At 62.6% G+C, this 15,000-nt stretch overlaps 1 non-coding gene across 1 annotated transcript; it reads left to right on the forward strand.

The window, feature by feature from the left end:
• Window positions 1-11,540: 11,540 nt before the first annotated feature.
• Window positions 11,541-13,355, forward strand: LOC142790331 (small subunit ribosomal RNA). Its single transcript, XR_012889442.1, has one exon. It is a non-coding gene; the product is annotated as a small subunit ribosomal RNA (ribosomal RNA).
• The last annotated feature ends 1,645 nt before the right edge of the window (window positions 13,356-15,000 follow it).

The following is a 15,000-nucleotide window of genomic DNA, read 5'->3' on the forward strand; positions in this document are numbered from 1 at the left end:
TGGCTGGCGGCCCACTCACTCGATCGCCATGTCTGTTTGCCACAGTTTTCCCGGTGGTGCCGCACCCGGGCTCGCCCCGGCTGACGCAGTTTTCGCGCCGCCCCGGCTGACGCGGTTTCGTGCCGCCCCGGCAGACGCGGTTTTTGCGCCGCCCCGGCTGACGCGGTTTTTGCCGCCCCGGCTGACGCGGTTTTTGCCGCCCCGGCTGACGCAGTTCGGACTTAGCACTTTTTGGCTGAGCCTGGCTGGTGGCCCACTCACTCGATCGCCATGTCTGTTAGCCACAGTTTTCCCGGTGGTGCCGCACCCGGGCTCGCCCCGGCTGACGCAGTTTTCGCGCCGCCCCGGCAGACGCGGTTTTCGCGCCGCCCCGGCTGACGCGGTTTTTGCCGCCCCGGCTGACGCAGTTCGGACTTAGCACTTTTTGGGCTGAGCCTGGCTGGCGGCCCACTCACTCGATCGCCATGTCTGTTTGCCACAGTCTTCCCGGTGGTGCCGCACCCGGGCTCGCCCCGGCAGACGCGTTTTTTTTTTCTTTCGCCCCGGCAGACGTGGTACCCCCCCCCCCCTTTTCGCTCGCCCCGGCTGACGAGGTTTTCGCGCCGCCCCGGCTGACGCAGTTTTCGCGCCGCCCCGGCTGACGCGGTTTCGTGCCGCCACGGCTGACGCGGTTTTCGCGCCGCCCCGGCTGACGCGGTTTTTGCGTCGCCCCGGCTGACACGGTTCGGACTTTGCACTTTTCGGCTGTGCCTGGCTGGCGGCCCACTCACTCGATCGCCATGTCTGTTTGCCACAGTTTTCCCGGTGGTGCCGCACCCGGGCTTGCCCCGGCAGACGCGTTTTTTTTTTTTCTTTCGCCCCGGCTGACGCAGTTTTCGCGCCGCCCCGGCTGACGCGGTTTCGTGCCGCCCCGGCAGACGCGGTTTTTTGCGCCGCCCCGGCTGACGCGGTTTTTGCCGCCCCGGCTGACGCAGTTCGGACTTTGCACTTTTTGGCTGAGCCTGGCTGGCGGCCCACTCACTCGATCGCCATGTCTGTTTGCCACAGTTTTCCCGGTGGTGCCGCACCCGGGCTCGCCCCGGCAGACGCGTTTTTTTTTTTCTTTCGCCCCGGCTGACGCAGTTTTCGCGCCGCCCCGGCTGACGCGGTTTCGTGCCGCCCCGGCAGACGCAGTTCGGACTTGGCACTTTTCGGCTGTGCCTGGCTGGCGGCCCACTCACTCGATCGCCATGTCTGTTTGCCACAGTTTTCCCGGTGGTGCCGCACCCGGGCTCGCCCCGGCAGACGCGTTTTTTTTTTCTTTCGCCCCGGCTGACGCAGTTTTCGCGCCGCCCCGGCAGACGCGGTTTTCGCGCCGCCCCGGCAGACGCGGTTTTTTGCGCCGCCCCGGCTGACGCGGTTTTTTGCCGCCCCGGCTGACGCAGTTCGGACTTGGCACTTTTTGGCTGAGCCTGGCTGGCGGCCCACTCACTCGATCGCCATGTCTGTTTGCCACAGTTTTCCCGGTGGTGCCGCACCCGGGCTCGCCCCGGCTGACGCAGTTTTCGCGCCGCCCTGGCTGACGCGGTTTCGTGCCGCCCCGGCAGACGCGGTTTTTGCGCCGCCCCGGCTGACGCGGTTTTTGCCGCCCCGGCTGACGCGGTTTTTGCCGCCCCGGCTGACGCAGTTCGGACTTGGCACTTTTTGGCTGAGCCTGGCTGGTGGCCCACTCACTCGATCGCCATGTCTGTTAGCCACAGTTTTCCCGGTGGTGCCGCACCCGGGCTCGCCCCGGCTGACGCAGTTTTCGCGCCGCCCCGGCAGACGCGGTTTTCGCGCCGCCCCGGCTGACGCGGTTTTTGCCGCCCCGGCTGACGCAGTTCGGACTTAGCACTTTTTGGGCTGAGCCTGGCTGGCGGCCCACTCACTCGATCGCCATGTCTGTTTGCCACAGTCTTCCCGGTGGTGCCGCACCCGGGCTCGCCCCGGCAGACGCGTTTTTTTTTTCTTTCGCCCCGGCAGACGTGGTTCCCCCCCCCCCTTTTCGCTCGCCCCGGCTGACGAGGTTTTCGCGCCGCCCCGGCTGACGCAGTTTTCGCGCCGCCCCGGCTGACGCGGTTTCGCGCCGCCCCGGCAGACGCGGTTTTTTGCGCCGCCCCGGCTGACGCGGTTTTTTGCCGCCCCGGCTGACGCAGTTCGGACTTGGCACTTTTTGGCTGAGCCTGGCTGGCGGCCCACTCACTCGATCGCCATGTCTGTTTGCCACAGTTTTCCCGGTGGTGCCGCACCCGGGCTCGCCCCGGCTGACGCAGTTTTCGCGCCGCCCCGGCTGACGCGGTTTCGTGCCGCCCCGGCAGACGCGGTTTTTGCGCCGCCCCGGCTGACGCGGTTTTTGCCGCCCCGGCTGACGCGGTTTTTGCCGCCCCGGCTGACGCAGTTCGGACTTAGCACTTTTTGGCTGAGCCTGGCTGGTGGCCCACTCACTCGATCGCCATGTCTGTTAGCCACAGTTTTCCCGGTGGTGCCGCACCCGGGCTCGCCCCGGCTGACGCAGTTTTCGCGCCGCCCCGGCAGACGCGGTTTTCGCGCCGCCCCGGCTGACGCGGTTTTTGCCGCCCCGGCTGACGCAGTTCGGACTTAGCACTTTTTGGGCTGAGCCTGGCTGGCGGCCCACTCACTCGATCGCCATGTCTGTTTGCCACAGTCTTCCCGGTGGTGCCGCACCCGGGCTCGCCCCGGCAGACGCGTTTTTTTTTTCTTTCGCCCCGGCAGACGTGGTTCCCCCCCCCCCTTTTCGCTCGCCCCGGCTGACGAGGTTTTCGCGCCGCCCCGGCTGACGCAGTTTTCGCGCCGCCCCGGCTGACGCGGTTTCGTGCCGCCCCGGCTGACGCGGTTTTCGCGCCGCCCCGGCTGACGCGGTTTTTGCGTCGCCCCGGCTGACACGGTTCGGACTTTGCACTTTTCGGCTGTGCCTGGCTGGCGGCCCACTCACTCGATCGCCATGTCTGTTTGCCACAGTTTTCCCGGTGGTGCCGCACCCGGGCTTGCCCCGGCAGACGCGTTTTTTTTTTTTCTTTCGCCCCGGCTGACGCAGTTTTCGCGCCGCCCCGGCTGACGCGGTTTCGTGCCGCCCCGGCAGACGCGGTTTTTTGCGCCGCCCCGGCTGACGCGGTTTTTGCCGCCCCGGCTGACGCAGTTCGGACTTTGCACTTTTTGGCTGAGCCTGGCTGGCGGCCCACTCACTCGATCGCCATGTCTGTTTGCCACAGTTTTCCCGGTGGTGCCGCACCCGGGCTCGCCCCGGCAGACGCGTTTTTTTTTTCTTTCGCCCCGGCTGACGCAGTTTTCGCGCCGCCCCGGCTGACGCGGTTTCGTGCCGCCCCGGCAGACGCAGTTCGGACTTGGCACTTTTCGGCTGTGCCTGGCTGGCGGCCCACTCACTCGATCGCCATGTCTGTTTGCCACAGTTTTCCCGGTGGTGCCGCACCCGGGCTCGCCCCGGCAGACGCGTTTTTTTTTTTCTTTCGCCCCGGCTGACGCAGTTTTCGCGCCGCCCAGGCAGACGCGGTTTTCGCGCCGCCCCGGCAGACGCGGTTTTTTGCGCCGCCCCGGCTGACGCGGTTTTTTGCCGCCCCGGCTGACGCAGTTCGGACTTGGCACTTTTTGGCTGAGCCTGGCTGGCGGCCCACTCACTCGATCGCCATGTCTGTTTGCCACAGTTTTCCCGGTGGTGCCGCACCCGGGCTCGCCCCGGCTGACGCAGTTTTCGCGCCGCCCCGGCTGACGCGGTTTCGTGCCGCCCCGGCAGACGCGGTTTTTGCGCCGCCCCGGCTGACGCGGTTTTTGCCGCCCCGGCTGACGCGGTTTTTGCCGCCCCGGCTGACGCAGTTCGGACTTGGCACTTTTTGGCTGAGCCTGGCTGGTGGCCCACTCACTCGATCGCCATGTCTGTTAGCCACAGTTTTCCCGGTGGTGCCGCACCCGGGCTCGCCCCGGCTGACGCAGTTTTCGCGCCGCCCCGGCAGACGCGGTTTTCGCGCCGCCCCGGCTGACGCGGTTTTTGCCGCCCCGGCTGACGCAGTTCGGACTTAGCACTTTTTGGGCTGAGCCTGGCTGGCGGCCCACTCACTCGATCGCCATGTCTGTTTGCCACAGTCTTCCCGGTGGTGCCGCACCCGGGCTCGCCCCGGCAGACGCGTTTTTTTTTTCTTTCGCCCCGGCAGACGTGGTTCCCCCCCCCCCCTTTTCGCTCGCCCCGGCTGACGAGGTTTTCGCGCCGCCCCGGCTGACGCAGTTTTCGCGCCGCCCCGGCTGACGCGGTTTCGCGCCGCCCCGGCAGACGCGGTTTTTTGCGCCGCCCCGGCTGACGCGGTTTTTTGCCGCCCCGGCTGACGCAGTTCGGACTTGGCACTTTTTGGCTGAGCCTGGCTGGCGGCCCACTCACTCGATCGCCATGTCTGTTTGCCACAGTTTTCCCGGTGGTGCCGCACCCGGGCTCGCCCCGGCTGACGCAGTTTTCGCGCCGCCCCGGCTGACGCGGTTTCGTGCCGCCCCGGCAGACGCGGTTTTTGCGCCGCCCCGGCTGACGCGGTTTTTGCCGCCCCGGCTGACGCGGTTTTTGCCGCCCCGGCTGACGCAGTTCGGACTTAGCACTTTTTGGCTGAGCCTGGCTGGTGGCCCACTCACTCGATCGCCATGTCTGTTAGCCACAGTTTTCCCGGTGGTGCCGCACCCGGGCTCGCCCCGGCTGACGCAGTTTTCGCGCCGCCCCGGCAGACGCGGTTTTCGCGCCGCCCCGGCTGACGCGGTTTTTGCCGCCCCGGCTGACGCAGTTCGGACTTAGCACTTTTTGGGCTGAGCCTGGCTGGCGGCCCACTCACTCGATCGCCATGTCTGTTTGCCACAGTCTTCCCGGTGGTGCCGCACCCGGGCTCGCCCCGGCAGACGCGTTTTTTTTTTCTTTCGCCCCGGCAGACGTGGTTCCCCCCCCCCCCCCTTTTCGCTCGCCCCGGCTGACGAGGTTTTCGCGCCGCCCCGGCTGACGCAGTTTTCGCGCCGCCCCGGCTGACGCGGTTTCGTGCCGCCCCGGCTGACGCGGTTTTCGCGCCGCCCCGGCTGACGCGGTTTTTGCGTCGCCCCGGCTGACACGGTTCGGACTTTGCACTTTTCGGCTGTGCCTGGCTGGCGGCCCACTCACTCGATCGCCATGTCTGTTTGCCACAGTTTTCCCGGTGGTGCCGCACCCGGGCTTGCCCCGGCAGACGCGTTTTTTTTTTTTTCTTTCGCCCCGGCTGACGCAGTTTTCGCGCCGCCCCGGCTGACGCGGTTTCGTGCCGCCCCGGCAGACGCGGTTTTTTGCGCCGCCCCGGCTGACGCGGTTTTTGCCGCCCCGGCTGACGCAGTTCGGACTTTGCACTTTTTGGCTGAGCCTGGCTGGCGGCCCACTCACTCGATCGCCATGTCTGTTTGCCACAGTTTTCCCGGTGGTGCCGCACCCGGGCTCGCCCCGGCAGACGCGTTTTTTTTTTCTTTCGCCCCGGCTGACGCAGTTTTCGCGCCGCCCCGGCTGACGCGGTTTCGTGCCGCCCCGGCAGACGCAGTTCGGACTTGGCACTTTTCGGCTGTGCCTGGCTGGCGGCCCACTCACTCGATCGCCATGTCTGTTTGCCACAGTTTTCCCGGTGGTGCCGCACCCGGGCTCGCCCCGGCAGACGCGTTTTTTTTTTCTTTCGCCCCGGCTGACGCAGTTTTCGCGCCGCCCCGGCAGACGCGGTTTTCGCGCCGCCCCGGCAGACGCGGTTTTTTGCGCCGCCCCGGCTGACGCGGTTTTTTGCCGCCCCGGCTGACGCAGTTCGGACTTGGCACTTTTTGGCTGAGCCTGGCTGGCGGCCCACTCACTCGATCGCCATGTCTGTTTGCCACAGTTTTCCCGGTGGTGCCGCACCCGGGCTCGCCCCGGCTGACGCAGTTTTCGCGCCGCCCCGGCTGACGCGGTTTCGTGCCGCCCCGGCAGACGCGGTTTTTGCGCCGCCCCGGCTGACGCGGTTTTTGCCGCCCCGGCTGACGCGGTTTTTGCCGCCCCGGCTGACGCAGTTCGGACTTAGCACTTTTCGGCTGAGCCTGGCTGGTGGCCCACTCACTCGATCGCCATGTCTGTTAGCCACAGTTTTCCCGGTGGTGCCGCACCCGGGCTCGCCCCGGCTGACGCAGTTTTCGCGCCGCCCCGGCAGACGCGGTTTTCGCGCCGCTCCGGCTGACGCGGTTTTTGCCGCCCCGGCTGACACGGTTCGGACTTTGCACTTTTCGGCTGTGCCTGGCTGGCGGCCCACTCACTCGATCGCCATGTCTGTTTGCCACAGTTTTCCCGGTGGTGCCGCACCCGGGCTTGCCCCGGCAGACGCGTTTTTTTTTTTCTTTCGCCCCGGCTGACGCAGTTTTCGCGCCGCCCCGGCTGACGCGGTTTCGTGCCGCCCCGGCAGACGCGGTTTTTTGCGCCGCCCCGGCTGACGCGGTTTTTGCCGCCCCGGCTGACGCAGTTCGGACTTTGCACTTTTTGGCTGAGCCTGGCTGGCGGCCCACTCACTCGATCGCCATGTCTGTTTGCCACAGTTTTCCCGGTGGTGCCGCACCCGGGCTCGCCCCGGCAGACGCGTTTTTTTTTTCCTTCGCCCCGGCAGACGTGGTTCCCCCCCCCCCTCCGTCTTTCTTTTTGTTTTTTTTTTCGCCGCGGCTGAAGTGGATTTTTCGGTGCCTCGACGCCCCGGTAGTCGCGGTTTTTCCGTTTCCGCACGGCCCCGGCTGACGCTGCTCGGTCACAGTCGCCTTTTGTGGTGATTGCAGACTTCTTGAGCGCGGGTGTTTTTTTTTGTTGTTGTTGTTGTTTTATTACGCATTCGCTCCAGCAGACGCTGTTTAGACTTTTTGTTTCCTCTTTTATCCTGCGACGAGGTGACGAGGTTTATTCGGTGCCCCGCCGCCCCGGCTGAAGTGATTTTTCCTGTCCCGTGCCGCCCCGGCTGACGCGGTTGGGACTTCGCGTTTGTTCGGCCGCCACGGGTTTTGGCGCACTCGCTCGGTTGCTTGTTGTTGCCACTTGTTGCGAACCCAGGTTTCTTGAGCGAGCGCGGGCGTTTTTTCTTCCTTTCTTTCTTTGTTCTATGTGTTAGCGAATCGGCCTTTAATATCACACGAGGACTCACAACCAACAATTTTCAGTTTGAAGTGTAAATAATCTGCAGGTGTTGACGTAACTGACTTGCCCCGTACCCTTGAGTACATCCATGAAGTTCTCGTAGTACTACTAAATCGCATTATTCCAAGTGGAGAAATTCCCATAAATTTGCAAACCTCTACACGAAAATCGGTGCGCGTGATAAAGTTGAAAATTATCGTCCGATATCAAATGTGCCTTCTATAACACAAATTCTAGGAAAAAAAAAAAAAACACTTGTTCGCCGTTTTCTGCGCCGTGACTGGCAGCACTCCGGCGAAGCGAAACGGGGTCGATTCGAGCACGATATCGGCGTCTTTCGACGTGCTCGCCGGCGACCGTCGCACGAGTACGTCGCACGAGCGCGTCTGCCGGGGCGCCGTTTGCGAAGCCGACGCAAAAGTGGGAACCGCCGCTCGGATGATCGCCGCTTTCGGCAGAGTGAGTGTTGGCACTCCGGGGAAGCGAAACAGCGTGAATGCGCCCACGAAATCGGCGTATTTTGAAGTGACCGCCGGCGACCGTCGCACGAGTACGGTAAACCGCGTCAGCCGGGGCGTAGTTCGGGACGCCGACGAAAAAGTGGGAAGCGCAACTCGGATCTTCGCCGTTTTTGCAGGAGTGAGTGGCGGCCCTCCTGCGAGACCAAGAAGCATCGATTCGTGCACGAATTCGGCGCCTTTCGACGTGATCGCCGGCGACCGTCGCTCGAGTAGGGCAAACCGCGTCTGCCGGGGCGGGCTTCGGGACGCCGATGCGAAAGTGGGAAACGCTGCTCGGATGTTCGCCGTTTTTGGCCGAGTGAGTGCTGGCACTCGGGCGAAGCCAAACGGGGCCGATTACGGCACGATATCGGCGTCTTTCGACGTGCCCGCCGGCGACCGTCGCACGAGTACGGTAAACCGCGTCAGCCCGGGCGGAGTTCGGGACGCCGATGCGAAAGTGGAGAACGCCGCTCGGATCTTCGCCGTTTTTGGAGGAGTGAGTGGCGGCACTCCGGAGAAGCCAAGGAGCGCCAATTAGCGCACGATATCGGCGTCTTTCGACGCGCTCGCCGGCGACCGTCGCACGAGTAGGGCAAACCGCGTCTGCCGGGGCGGGGTTTACGACGCCGACGCAAAAGTGGGAACCGCCGCTCGGATGTTGGCCGTTTTTGGCAGAGTGAGTGCTGGCACTCCGGCGACGCGAAAGAGCGCGAATGCGCCCACGAAAGTGGCGTATTTGGACGTGCTTGACGGCGACCGCTGCAGGAGTACGAAAAACCACGTCAGCCGGGGCGAGCGACCCACGGCGGTCTGGGTGCTTATCGCTGCTATTATAGGGGCACCCCGGCAGACGCAGAAAAAAAAAAATTTTTTTTCGACCTTCTTTTTTGCTGGTCGAGCTCGGGTAACCCAGGTCGCAATGGGAGCCGCGCACGAAAGCGGCGTCGCGAGACGCGTTCGCGGTCGCTAGTCGCACGAGCTCGGCAACCGCGTCAGCCGGCGCGGAGTTCGGGATGCCGACGGCTAAGTGGGTACCGCTGCTCGGATGTTCGCCGTTTTTGGCCGAGTGAGTGCTGGCACTCCGGTGAAGCCAAGGAGCGCCAATTCGTGCACGATATCGGCGTCTTTCGACGTGCCCGCCGGCCACCGCCGCACGAGTACGGCAAACCGCGTCTGCCGGGGCGGGGTTTGCGACGCGTACGCAATAGTGGGAACCGTCGCTCGGATGTTCGTCGTCTTTGGCCGAGCGAGTGCTGGCACTCCGGCGAAGCGAAACGGGGCCGATTCGGGCACGATATCGGCGTATTTCGACGTGCTCGCCGGCGACCGTCGCACGAGTACGGCAAAGCGCGTCTGCCGGGGCGAGGTTTGCGACGCCGACGAAAAAGTGGGAAGCGCCGCTCGGATCTTCGCCGTTTTTGCAGGAGTGAGTGGCGGCCCTCCTGCGAGACCAAGAAGCATCGACTCGCGCACGATATCGGTGTCTTTCGACGTGCCCGCCGGCCACCGCCGCACGAGTACGGCAAACCGCGTATGCCGGGGCGGGGTTGGCGACGCCGACGCAAAAGTGGGAACCGCCACTAGGATGTTCGCCGTTTTTGGCAGAGTGAGTGCTGGCACTCCGGCGAAGCGAAAGAGCGCGAATGCGCCCACGAAAGTGGCGTGTTTGGACGTGCTTGACGACGACCACCGCAGGAAAACGAAAAACCACGTCAGCCGGGGCGAGCGACCCATGGCGGTCTGGGTGCTTATCGCTGCTATTATAGGGGCACCCCGGCAGACGCAAAAAAAAAAAAATTTTTTTTTCGACATTCTTTTTTGCTCGTCGACCTCGGGTGACCCAGGTCGCAGTGGGAGCCGCGCACGAAAGCGGCGTCGCGAGACGGCTTCGCGGTCGCTAGTCGCACGAGCTCGGCAACCGCGTCTGCCGGGGCGGAGTTCGGGACGCCGACGGCTAAGTGGGAACCGCCGCTCGGATGTTCGCCGTTTGTGGCCGAGTGAGTGCTGGCACTCCGGCGAAGCCAAACGGGGCCGATTCCGGCACGATATCGGCGTCTTTCTACGTGCTCGCCGGCGACCGTCGCACGAGTACGGCAAAGTGCGTCTGCCGGGGCGGGGTTTGCGACGCGTACGCAATAGTGAGAACCGTCGCTCGGATGTTCGTCGTCTTTCGCCGAGCCAGTGCTGGCACTCCGGCGAAGCCGAACGGAGCCGATTCGGGCACGATATCGGCGTCTTTCCACGTGCTCGCCGGCGACCGTCGCACGAGTACGGTAAACCGCGTCAGCCGGGGCGGAGTTCGGGACGCCGATGCGAAAGTGGGAAGCGCCGCTCGGATCTTCGCCGTTTTTGGAGGAGTCAGTGGCGGCACTCCTGTGAAGCCAAGGTGCGCCAATTCGCGCACGATATCGGCGTCTTTCGACGTGCCCGCCGGCCACCGTCGCACGAGTACGGCAAACCTCGTCTGCCGGGGCGGGGTTTGCGACGCCGACGCAAAAGTGGGAACCGCCGCTCGGATGTTCGCCGTTTTTGGCAGAGTGAGTGCTGGCACTCCGGCGAAGCGAAAGAGCGTGAATGCGCCCACGAAAGTAGCGTATTTGGACGTGCTTGACGGCGACCGCCGCAGGAGTACGAAAAACCACGTCAGCCGGGGCGAGCGACCCACGGCGGTCTGGGTGCTTATCGCTGCTATTATAGGGGCACCCCGGCAGACGCAGAAAGAAAAAAAAAATGGGGACATGGCGTGCGTCACCGTGCGGCTTCGCAGCGTTGCCGAAGTCGCCGAGCCCTTCGACTGAGCCGAACGGCGGACAGGGAACGTTGGTCGGCCGTTCTAACCTGTCGGTGCCACGCCGAGACGTCGTTAAGGAAAACCGCGTCGTGGGCCTCTACGACGCCGTCGATTCGTTGTACGTTTGGTGTCCAGCGTGTCGGCGGCGAGTAGCGGACACGTCGTTCACGACTTCGGTCTTTCGCAGTCGACGCGAACTTGCGGAGAGTCGTGGTGCCTCACGTTTTCGGCAGAAACCGCGGCGGAATTTTCCCGTGCGTGCGCGCACGACCTCGGTGCTGTGCCGTCAGCGTAGTGTTGCACAAACTCGTGGCCTACCCAAGGTGCGGTACGTTTGCGGCCGTATCCTCGGTGGCAATTTCGTGAGTAGGGTCGCAAATTCTACGACCTCGGCGGGTTTGAGAGCGACGTAGACTTGTGGCACGCTCAACGTGCCACACGTTTCGGGGCACACCCGCGGTGAAATTTTCTCGAGTACGCTCGTATTAGTGCCCAAGGAGGTCTGGGTACTTATCGCTGCTATTATGTGGGGGTTCTCGTGAGCGGCGTACGCGAAAGCGACCGGGTGTCTGATATGCGGCGGGCTTCGGCCTCGTCAAGCGTGTCCTCGGGTCTGCTCCAGGGGAATCCACGGCAGTCGTCTGCAGCCTCATCCGCTTGATGCGTTAGGGGCTGGTTGTCGGACGGTGCCGTTTTACCACGATATCGAGGTGTGTTCCGTGTCGTCCTCGGGCGATTCAGATGCGAAAGCGCCGAAGACGCGGGCGTGACCCGTCGTCTGGCGGCTTTGCGGTCTCGGCTCCGTTGCTAGTTCCGGCCGGTCCACCGACAGTGCAGCGGGCTTGGGCAACCCGCACGGCGCGACCGAGTCGATGCAACGAAAAAGAGCGAGCATGAACGTGCTTCTTGCCGCACGGCTCCCACTCGTCTTTCGGGAAGGTTGTGCCGTAGCGAGCTCGAACGCCGTCATCTCGGAGTGCAAAATAAGCGTGTTGGGGCGCCTGAAGGTGGCCTCCGCCGCACACAGACTGCGTCCGGCCCGCCGAAGGCGAGGACGGACGCGCAGTCGAACGATTACCTGGTTGATCCTGCCAGTAATCATATGCTTGTCTCAAAGATTAAGCCATGCATGTCTAAGTACATGCCGAAATAAGGCGAAACCGCGAATGGCTCATTAAATCAGTTATGGTTCCTTAGATCGTTTCTTCCTACTTGGATAACTGTGGCAATTCTAGAGCTAATACATGCAGTGAGCCTGGAGCCCTTTGGGTAACGGGTGCTTTTATTAGACCAAGATCGATCGGGTTTCGGCCCGTATTGTGTGGTGACTCTGGATAACTTTGTGCTGATCGCATGGCCACGAGCCGGCGACGTTTCTTTCAAGTGTCTGCCTTATCAACTTTCGATGGTAGGTTACTTGCTTACCATGGTTGTTACGGGTAACGGAGAATCAGGGTTCGATTCCGGAGAGGGAGCCTGAGAAACGGCTACCACATCCAAGGAAGGCAGCAGGCGCGCAAATTACCCACTCCCGGCACGGGGAGGTAGTGACGAAAAATAACAATACGGGACTCTTTTGAGGCCCCGTAATTGAAATGAGTACACTCTAAATCCTTTAACGAGGATCAATTGGAGGGCAAGTCTGGTGCCAGCAGCCGCGGTAATTCCAGCTCCAATAGCGTATACTAAAGCTGCTGCGGTTAAAAAGCTCGTAGTTGGATCTCAGTTCCAGACGAGTAGTGCATCTACCCGATGCGACGGCTCGGACTGAACATCATGCCGGTTCTTTCTTGGTGCACTTCATTGTGTGCCTCGAGATGGCCGGTGCTTTTACTTTGAAAAAATTAGAGTGCTCAACGCAGGCGAGTCGCCTGAATAAACTTGCATGGAATAATAGAACAAGACCTCGTTTCTGTTCTGTTGGTTTTTGGAATACGAGGTAATGATTAAGAGGGACGGACGGGGGCATTCGTATTGCGGCGCTAGAGGTGAAATTCTTGGACCGTCGCAAGACGAACTACTGCGAAAGCATTTGCCAAGAATGTTTTCATTGATCAAGAACGAAAGTCAGAGGTTCGAAGGCGATCAGATACCGCCCTAGTTCTGACCATAAACGATGCCAACCAGCGATCCGCCTGAGTTACTCAAATGACTCGGCGGGCAGCTTCCGGGAAACCAAAGTATTTGGGTTCCGGGGGAAGTATGGTTGCAAAGCTGAAACTTAAAGGAATTGACGGAAGGGCACCACCAGGAGTGGAGCCTGCGGCTTAATTTGACTCAACACGGGAAAACTTACCCGGCCCGGACACTGGGAGGATTGACAGATTGAGAGCTCTTTCTTGATTCGGTGGATGGTGGTGCATGGCCGTTCTTAGTTGGTGGAGCGATTTGTCTGGTTAATTCCGATAACGAACGAGACTCTAGCCTATTAAATAGGTGCGGGGTTCCCAGCACCTTACAACCTTCTTAGAGGGACAAGCGGCTCCTAGCCGCACGAAACAGAGCAATAACAGGTCTGTGATGCCCTTAGATGTCCGGGGCCGCACGCGCGCTACACTGAAGGAAGCAGCGTGTCTTTATCCCTGTCTGAAAAGACTGGGTAACCCGTGGAACTTCTTTCGTGATTGGGATAGGGGCTTGCAATTGTTCCCCTTGAACGAGGAATTCCCAGTAAGCGCGAGTCATAAGCTCGCGTTGATTACGTCCCTGCCCTTTGTACACACCGCCCGTCGCTACTACCGATTGAATGATTTAGTGAGGTCTTCGGACCGATGTCCGGCGCGGCCTTTCGGTTGCGCCGGTCTGTTGGAAAGATGACCAAACTTGATCATTTAGAGGAAGTAAAAGTCGTAACAAGGTTTCCGTAGGTGAACCTGCGGAAGGATCATTAACGGATTGTGAAGGGTGAGCGCCTCGGCTGCGTCTGCGCCCGACACTTTCTGCCGCTGACCCCGTTTGGACGCGGGGTCGGCTTTTCCCCACGGGGCTGCCTGAATGTGGAGCGGCACCCCGTGACAAATTGTTGCGCCCAGCGGACGCCAACACCGCGACCTTGGACGGTCGGCCAGGTGGCGGACGCGGGTACAAACGGCGCAACGCACTCATAGGTCGGCTTTCGACCCGCCACTGCACCGTGGCTCGAAGCGCTCGAAATGCGCGACCCGACCGCTGCGGGACCGCCTAGTACTGTAAACAGGAGCGGCGGAGCGCGAACGGCGAGTCGTGGTTACGTCGGTAGAAGGCGAGGCTGCGCGTTCCCGAAACGCCAGCCGAGTGCCCTCCCGACCGTTCGAGCGTGCAAGAACGAGACCCGACAATCGCGCGGCGACTGCCAAGTACGAGAGGAACGGCACAAGCGTCGGCGGTCGGTCAAGGAACTGGCGATGTGACGGGTCCGCTGTGCACCAGTGCATACCGTCCCGCCGTCCGCGGCAAGCGCCTCCGCGTCCTCGGGTGACGGAGGCTGCCGGTCGGTTCTTGCAGGCGAGGGATCTCGCTGGCACCGGTTCGCGTTGACGCGCGGCCGGTCATGGCACGGCGATGCGACGGCCGAGGTGCGCAGTACTCGATGGAGGAACCGCACGCTCCGATGACCGTCCCGCCCTCCGCGGCGTATGCGTACCGACCGTAATGGTTGCAGCAGCGCCGGCCGGCTTTTGAATTCGCCACACGAAACACGGTGCGAGATCGCGGTTAGGGGAGCGTCGACGTTGCCAGGCGTTTTGCTTGCTGCCGAGGGAAAGGCGGCACGGCCACGTCGCGCTCGTCGCGATTAGCGGGTCTGCGCGCTTTGGGAAGGTGCCGCAACGACTTGCCGAAAGAGGAAGCACGGAAGAACGAGGGACTTGGACGTCCCGACAATTGAACGCACTTGCGGCCAGGCCCTTGCTGGCTTCGTTCTTCCGCCTCGAGTAGGCTCGTACGCGGCTCCGGCGCCGAAAGTGGTCCTTGGCACCGACTTCGGTGGACGTGGGAAGTGCCGCGCAAGTACGGCGCGCCTGGCTCCACCTGTTGGCTAAAGTAAGCAGCCGGATCGGCATTTTGGTGTGCGGTGGCAAACCGTGGATGCGAAAAAAGCTTGTGCGATTTCGTGGAACAAAAAGCGGGGGTCCCCCTTTTTATGCGGAGGAGACCGACCCGCCCGCCGTGGTGAACCGCGACGCCACGGTAAAAACGGGAGAGGCTTGTTGATGGGACCGTGCATCCCGCGCTCCACGGAGGCCGGGAGGCGGCCGCCCGAGGAAATGTGTAGCCGTCGAGGCCCGCATCTGCGTGCACTCTTATCCAAATGGGTGTACCGCAGGCATTTTCTGGTTAGGCGGGCCAATGAGAGCGAGCACACAACGATACCTACGGGTCCGGCTTGGAGAACCGGCTTCGACGCCTCCCGAGTATTTATAGAGGGGTGGACCACGAAAGCACTCGCAAGTAGCGGAAGCGAAACGCCGTCCGAAACACACCGTTTGCTCGATTTGCGGCAGCCGAAAAAGGCGCGGCAGAGTTTTGGAGTCCAAGCGTGCGCTGAAAAGCGCCCT

The sequence above is a fragment of the Rhipicephalus microplus genome, unplaced genomic scaffold (genome assembly GCF_043290135.1).
Source record: "Rhipicephalus microplus isolate Deutch F79 unplaced genomic scaffold, USDA_Rmic scaffold_99, whole genome shotgun sequence".
NCBI classification, from domain to species: Eukaryota; Metazoa; Arthropoda; class Arachnida; order Ixodida; family Ixodidae; genus Rhipicephalus; species Rhipicephalus microplus.